The sequence below is a fragment of the Pristiophorus japonicus genome, chromosome 23 (genome assembly GCF_044704955.1).
Source record: "Pristiophorus japonicus isolate sPriJap1 chromosome 23, sPriJap1.hap1, whole genome shotgun sequence".
NCBI classification, from domain to species: domain Eukaryota; kingdom Metazoa; phylum Chordata; class Chondrichthyes; family Pristiophoridae; genus Pristiophorus; species Pristiophorus japonicus.
Window position 1 is genome coordinate 46,407,141 of NC_091999.1, and position 9,018 is coordinate 46,416,158.

The window sequence follows — 9,018 nt, forward strand, 5'->3', positions numbered from 1 at the left end:
CCCAACCTGCCTTGCCACCTTCGATAATTTGTGTACACATACCCCAACGTCTCTCTGTTCATCACACCCTTTAGAATTCTACCCTTTCGTTTATTTTGCCTCTCCTTCTTCCCACCAAAATGTACCACTTCAAAATTTTCTCCGTTTAGTTTGACACATGTCCACCCATTCCACCATCATGTCTATGTCCTCTTGCAGTCATCAATATCCTCTTCACTGTTCACGTTGCTTCCAAGCTTTGAGTCATTTGAAAAGTTTGAAATTGAGCCCCGTACACCAAAATCCATATCATGAATATAAATCAAAAGAAGCAGAGTTCCAAGTACGAACCACTGCAGAATACCTCTGTATACCTTCCGCTGGTCCAAAAAAAACACGACTGTCTGATTCCTGATACTCAACCAATTTCATATCCATGCTGCCACTGTCCATTTTATTCTATTGGCTTCAACTTTGCAGGCATATATATTATCAAGGCACTTTATGGAAGTGGACCACGTCAAACATATGAACTGAGACTGAGTCTTGTGCATTAAAAACTGGGACGGGGTCTCGTGTAATAAGAGAAGCAATAAGTTAAATAATTACAGATTTGCTAACCTCTTGCCAGCTACATTCCATTTTCATTTTTACCATCACTTACACATTAGAGGTAAATCTCAGGAGCATCTGTGTGATGGTGAGGTGATCACTGGCCAGTAAAGCGCAGAGACAGGTGGGTGGCTGCTCGTTATCCTCGGTGTGATTTAATCCACTGAATATTGCGGACAGACTTGGTCAGCTTGGTAAAGAAATGGTCAGAGTGACAAAACTTTGTAAACAAGAGCACACAAAACAATGGGTTATCAATAAATGGTAAAGGTATTAATGACCTGCAATTGCATTTTGAATACAATAAAATGATTGAAGCTTATCATTTATCTTTGTGGAATGCACGCATTATGAATGATGTGTTTTGTACACACACACATACACACACATAGAGACACACAAACTCTTTTCAGTTGTTCATCTCAACCAGATGAGACATTTTTTCCGGTGGATATGAGCACCACGCTCCGATCATCCGACAGTGCTGTGACGTCACGGTTCCAGGCTCTGTCTGACGCAATCAGTGGGTCACGGGACAGCTAAATAGCAAATACTGGAGGAAAAACATTCCTTAATATTAAAGAACAGGGAGGAATTGGCACAGGACAAAACAAGTGTCAATTAGTAACCTTTAACACACAGAGTGCCATTAAACAGTGCAAATTGCAGTCCTGTCCCTCAATCCCAGTCCATCTCCAGGAAATTGTTACAAAATTCACCACATCCTCTCAACACCAATATAACCGACACACTACCAGATCAATTAGTAATTGCACACAGCTGTTGATAGCTGTTAACAAAACTAAACAAATAGTTCAAACCAAAAAGGTATTGTATCCTCAAACCCACACACACATACATCTTTTTTTATATTAATATCTATCGATCCCTCTTTAAATCTTCTGCTTAAGTAACAGACGCATGGATAAGCACTGAAATAACTGAGGCAGGGTCTGTTGTACAATAAATAGAGACAGCGTCCAGTGCACGAATATTTTAGACAAGGTCTTGTGTAATATGAAGACAGACGGGGTATATAATAATATATTTCAGAATGGTCTATGCCAGGAATAACGGATACAGGGTGTAATGTAATATGAACCGAGATAGGGGCTAGTGTATTATAAATATAGACAGGGTCAAGTGTAATAAAAAGAGAGACAGGATATAGTGTAATATAAACAGGGACAGAGCCGAGTGTAATATAAAGAGCGGCAGGGTCTACTGTAAAATAAACAGGGACAGGGCGTTGTATAATATAAACAGAGCCAGGGTCTATTGTAATATAAACAGGGACAGGGCCTTGTGTAAATTAAACTGAGACAGGGTCTACTGTAATAAAAACAGAGACAGGCTCGAGTGTAATAGAAACAGATTAAGGGTCTAGTGTAATATAAAGTGAGACAGGGTCTAGTGTAGTACAGCCAGAAACAGGGTCTAATATAACATAAACAGAGACAGGGTGTAGAGTGATATAGACAAAGACAGGGTCCAGTGTCATATAAACTGAAACATGGTCGAGTGTAATATAAACAGAGACTGAGTCTATTGCAGTAATAACTGTGACAGTGTCCAGGGCATCAACGACCTCGACAGGGACTGCAGGGAAGATGAGCAAACTGACTATAGCACCGAGGTAAGGGGACCATGCAAGCGGGGGGAGTAAAACGAAATGTTGGGTGGGAAAGTAAATTGTGAGGAAGACACCACAAATATGCAAGGGGATATAGACAGGCGAAATTAATGGACAAAAATTTGGCAGACGATGTATAATGTGGCAAAATGTGAGGTTATCCACTATGGCAGAAAAAATTAAAAAGTACATTCAAATTTAAATGGAGAAAACTTGCTCAGTGCTGCGGTACAGAAGAACCTGGGCGTGCTTGTGCATGAAACACAAAAAGTTAGTATGCATGTACAGCAAGTAATCAGGAAGGCAAATGGAATGTTGGCCTTTATTGCAACGGGGATAGAGTATAAAAGAAGAGATGTCCTGATACAACTGTACACTGTATTGGTGAGGCCAAACCTGGTGTACTGCTTACAGTTTGGGTCTCCGTATTTAAGGAGGGATATGCTTGCATTGGAGGCTGTTCAGCGAAGGTTCACTAGGTTGATTCTGAAGGTGAGGTAGTTGTCTTATGATGAAAGGTTGAGTAGGTATGCCTATACTTGTTGGAATTCAGAAGAATGAGAGGTGTTTTTATCGAAACATATAAGGGGGCTCGACAAGATGGATGCAGAGAGGATATTTCCACTCATAGGGGAAACTAAACCTAGGGGGCTTATTCTCAGAATAAGGGGCTGCCCAGTTTAAATAGAGATGAGGAGGAATTTCTTCTCTTAGAGGGCTGTAAAGCTATGGAATTCTCTGCCAGAAAGATCTGTGGAGGCTGGGTCATTGAATATATGTGAGACAGAGATGGGCAGATCTTAGAGCGATAATGGAATAAAGGGTTATGGGGAACGGGCAGGGAAGTGGAGCTGGGTCCATGATCAGATCAGCCATGATTAAATGGCAGAGCTGGCTCGAGGAGCCAAATGGCCTACTCCTGATCCTATTTCTTTTGTTCTTATATTCTTAGGTCCTAGCGTGATTTAAAAAGATTCCTTGTCCATTGCAATAATAACTGCGGCAGGATCTAGTGTTTTATAAACAGAGAAGGGTCTTAGTTTAATATGAACCAAGACATGATGTAGTTATAGAAACACAAAATGGAAGAATGATACAGCAGCTAATGTGTACATTCAGCCCACTTGTGCCTGCGCTGACACTAAGCTGAAAGAGCAAAGCAATTGGTCCCACTCCCCCTGCTATTTCCCAATATCCCTGCATTTTTTCAAATATAATTATTTACCCAATTCCCTTTTGAAACTTATTACCTGAACTGCTTCCAGCACCCTATCAGGTAGTGTATTCCAGATCATAACAGCTCGTTGTGTATTTCTTTTTCCTCATTTCGCCTCTGGCTCTTTTGCCAAATTCCTTAAATCTATATCCTCTGGTTACAGACCCGTCAGTCAATGGAAAATGATTTTCTTATTTAAAGTGTCAGAACCATTCACGAATTTGAACTTGTTTATCAAAGCTCCTTTTACCCTTCTCTGTGCTAAGGACAACAATCCCAATGCCCTGAGTGTCTTCACTTAACTGAAGTCTTTCATCCAAGGTACTATCCCAGTAAATTACCGCTGCACCATTTCCAAGGCCGTTCAATCGTTCCTAAAATGTGACGCTCACAATAAACAATGTTTTACAAATGCTTAGCAATAAGTTCCTTTCATTTGCATCCTACGTCTCCATTTATAAAAACGGAAGATAGTGTATACCTTCTGCATTCCAGATCAGAGCCATTGCTATATTAAAACATCTCCTGTTCTCCCTTCAGTTTTTCTTTGCAAATGATCTTAAATCAGTGTCCGCTGGTTACCGACACTCCTGTCAGTGAAAACACTGTCTCACTTTTAACTCTATCAAATCCCTTCATAAAGGGAAAGCTATAACAGGCAGAGGTATTATTTTCTGATTGCTGCCAGAGATTGATTGGTAGATTTTGGTTCGGTTAGGATATTACAGATGACGGAACCAATGCTGGTCGATGGAGATAAGATGCCGATCATCCATCATCTAATTGAATAGAGGCATGGTATAGTTCAGTATTAATTGAGAAAGCATATCGTGAAATTTAAAAAGAAGAATGGTCTAATCCATTAATAACAGAGACAAGACCTAGAGCAATAAAAAGACGAGACATCGTCTAGTGTAGTAATAACAGCGACAGTGCCTACTGTAATATAAATAGAGACACGGTATAGATTGTAATAACTGAGAGTGTCCAGTGTACAATAAACATAGACATTTCCTCGTGCATTATAACTGAGGCAAGGTTTCGTGTAATATGAAAGATACATAGCCGAGTGCAGCAATAAATGAGACAGTATTTAATCTAAGACTATATGAACAGGGGTACGGTCCAGTGCAATAATAACTTAGACAGGGCATCGTGTAATGTAAAATGAGACAAGTCTGAGTGAAATTTAATCACATGCATGGTCTAGTGCAGTGATAACTGAGACAGAGCCTGGTGTGATATAAAGAGAAACGTGTTCTCATGCAATACTAACAGAGAGAGCCTTGTGTAATATAAACAGAGACATGGCTTAGTGCAGTAATAACTGACACATGGCTCAGTGTAATATGAACAGATGCAGAACATAGCGTAAAATAACTAGTGACCAGGTCTAGTGCAATGATGAATGAGGCAGGACATTGCGCAATATTATCAGAAACAGAGTCTAGTACAGTACTGATGGAGACAGGACCTAGTCTAATATACCTGCGATATGGTCTGGTGCAGTAATAACTGAGACATCGTCTTGTGTAATATAAACAGGAACATTGTCTTGTGTAATATAAACAGAAACATTGTCTCGTGCAATGTAAACATGCACATTGTCTCGTGTAATATAAACAGAGAGATTGTATACTGTAATATAAACTGAGACATTATCTAGTGTAAATAAACTGAGACAGTGTCTAGTGTAATATAAACAGAGATATTGTCCAGTGTAATATAAACTGAGACATTGTCTACTGTAATATAAACAGAGACTGGACCTACTGTAATATAAACAGAGACAAGTTCTAGTACAGCAAAAATTAAACATATCCTGCTGTACTTTTAATAGAGGCATTCTCCAGATCAGTATAACTGAGGCAGGGCATAACTGTCTAAGTTATTAATGTACTTTACCTGGTCTCAGTTTATATTATACTGGACCATGTCCCTGTTTATGTTACACATGACCCAGTCCCAGTTATTCCTGCACCAGAACATATTTTATTTAAATTATATCTGATCATTTCTATGTTTATATTACATAAGTCCCAATATCAATTATTACTGAAACAGATATTTCTCTGTTTATATAATTCATGACCTGGTTTATATTACACTAGGTCCTGTCTGAGATATACTGCAGTACACACTGCCTCTGTTAAAGAAAATAAGGACATAACAATGAGGAGCAAGAGTCGGCCATTCGGCCCCTCAAGCCTGCTCCACCATTCAGGAAGAGCATGGCTGGTCTTCGACCGCAACTCAACATTAACTGAAGTCTCTCATGCCTGATGATAATCTACTACATCTCCTCTTAACCATTTCTACTCTAAGGATAACAATCCCATCTTCTGCGGTCTCTCCACATTAAATGAAATCCCTCATGCAGGTACCAATCTACTAAATCTCCTCTTAACCATTTCTGCTCTAAGGAGAACAGCACCGTCTTCTCCAGTCTCTCCACGTATTTTAATCGCCCATCCCTGATGCGTTTCCAGTCAATCTCTTCGGTACGCTCTCGAAAGTCTTCACGTCCTTCCTAAAGTGTGGTGCCCAGAATTGGACACAATACTCCAGCTGGGGCAGAATTGTGTTTCTAGTCATTCATCCCTGGTACCAATCTGCTATATCTCCCCTCACCCTTTCCCGCTCTAAGGAGAACAGGCCCAGCTTCTCAAAGTCTGTCCGCCTGGTGAGAACTTGCATCCTACCATCCCGTACACGCAATGGCAGCGAGCTCCAGGCGGGAACTAGTCCGTCCTCAACAGCGAGAAGGGGGAGGTAAAGAAGAACAGCTGAAAGTCATCGTTGTCTTTCAAAAATGTACTTTTCTTATTTAAAAAAAGTAAAAATATCCTGACTGCCCCAACTTCAACTTCTACCCCGCGCCAGTTCCCCAGCCAACTCCCTCTCAGGAAAGGTCAACATGTTATTTCACGTCAGTTTTTTAGGAGAGGGTGGGGGGTGTTAGGGTCAAATGTATAGATTAAGCATCGCTATCTCTCTTACTTGTTAATATATTTGAAAGCCTGGTGAAGGAATTGGGTGCAGAAAATCCCAGCTGAGGAATCCCCATCGATGGAAGCAGAAACACTGCAAAGGAAACATAAGAATCGTTTGGGCTGAGGGAGGGATGGAGGGTGGAAGGAGTGGAGCAAGGGCGGGGTGGAGTAAAGCAGGGTTGGAGCGATGGACAGCGGGAGGGAGGGATGGCTATAGGGAAGGTGCAATTGATGGAGGGAGGGATGAAGGGAGGGAGAGATGGAGATACTGGTGAATGGTGGGAGGGATGGTGGGAGGGAGTGATGGAGTATCTGCCAATTTACCCGACCTAAATTCTTCATGATTTTGAACACCTCTATTACATGGCCCATAACCTGCTCGGCTCTAAGGAGAAGAGTCCCAGCTGCCAGCTGCTCTGATGGTGCAGCTCACACAGTGTAAAACTCAGCTTCGGTGAGTCCTTCTGCCTCGGGCACTTCCAGATGTTCCCCGCCGAATCGCTGACACCAGTATAAATCCCAGTGTGGGAATGACATCCCAGGCAAGAAAAGAGAACTGGCCCCTGATAATAAATGGTGCGGTGTAAGATTGGGCGCAGGCTCTGAACTTCAGACACGATGAGTTGAATGGCAGCATTTTAAAATACAAGCTGTGATATGTTCAAGCCTCGGCCCAGTGGGATCGTTCTCGCCTCTGACTCAGAAGGTCACAGATACTAAATTCCACTCCAGAAACCTGATCCATAATCTAAGCCGACTCGACCGGTACCAGTACTGAGGGAGTGCTGCACGGTCAGAGGTGCCGTCTTTCAGGGCAGATATTAAACTGAGGCACATCTTCCCACTCAGTTGGATATAAAGGACGCATGGCACTATTTTAAAGAGCAGAAGAGTTCTCCGGGATTCCAGCGCAAATACTTATCCCTCAACCAACATTTGAAAAATAGATTATCTTATCATTATTTCATTGCTGTTTGCGAGATCTTGCTGTGCACCAATTGGCAGCCACGTTTCCTACATTACAAAAGTGACTACACTTGGAAAGTAATTCATTGGCTGTATATCATTTTGGGACATCATGAGATCATGAAAGGCGCTATATAAATGCAAAGAGCTTCTAAATGTCAACATTTCATAATACAAGTTGCGATATGTGAACAGCTTAGATATTACTGTGATTGTCGAACACTCCTCTGGTCACTGGTTTAGTTGTTTAATTTCAGTTGGTTAAATCTTCCATTAAATGGAGATCCAGTGGAATACCAACCTGTTCGGAGATGTTCCAATGATTAAGCAGCATAACTTTCAGAACTGAATTATTAATTTTAATATGTATTCCCTTTGATATAAATCACATCTGTTGCAATTGAACAAAACTGAAGCCAACGTCACTGTTCGAAATATTTCTACTTATGTGTACCCACTGTCAATATGCTTAAAATAAGCCATTGTTGTGAGTTGAGACTAATCAATAAGCGACTCTGTTGTTCTGATTTTGCTGCCATGAGCACTTCATGGCAACCAGTGAGGCGTTTCTGTAAATAAACACAGAAATAGAAGTCCCAGATTAGAGTATTGAGCGACAGAGACACAACAAATGTTTCCCCACCAACACAGCATCGAAATAAAGATGGACAGAAATAGAAATGTCTCAACAGATTCCAGTAACAATTGTTTTTTGGTACATTTCACTAAATTATATTAGAATAAAGTAAAAATGATACCCACGGATAGAATGGGGAAAGATTCCTTCTCGTCAGCATGAACAGCAACATCACATGTGTCGTCTCCTTCTCCTATTTCCATTTTCTGTTCCGTCTCTCAAGAATTGTTCATTGACATTTCCCCACAAATAAATGTCAACAGCTAATAAAAGATTCCCCTCAGCCATAAGGATATGCCTCGGAACAAATTGATGGGAGTGCACAGAGGGAGCTTTAATCCAAATGTGAACTGTGCATTAAATGACATGGGAGTATATGATGGGACAGTGTAGATCTTTACGCTATATCTAACCCGTGCTGTATCTGCCCGGGATTGTTTGATGGGACTTTGTAGAGGGAGCATTAGTCTGTGCCTAAACTGTGCTGTACCTGCCCTGGCAGTGTGTGATGGGACAGCATAGCGGGAGTTTACACTGTATCTGACAGATGCTGTACCTGCCCTGGGCGTTACAGCGTCTAGGGCAGTAATAACTGACACAGCGTCTAGCTTAATATAAACAAGGACATAATCTAATGCAGTGATAACGGTGACAGGGTCTAGTCTAATATAAACAGAGACAAGGTTTAGTACAGTAATGTTAAAAGATCGGGCTAGTATAATAGAAGCAATGTCCTTGTCTAATTTAATATAAACAGATACAGGGTCTTTTATAATAGGAACAAAGGCATGGCATATTCCAGTAATATCTGAGACAGCGCCGAGTACAAAGCTAGTAGTTCTATACAGGGACATTGTTTTATTGGTCACTGATATGTGGGTGTTGCGGGCAAGGCCATTATTGATGGTCTATCCATAATTGGCCTTGAGAAGCAGGTGGTGAGCTGCCACCTTGATCCACTGCAGATCGTGTGGTGAAGGTA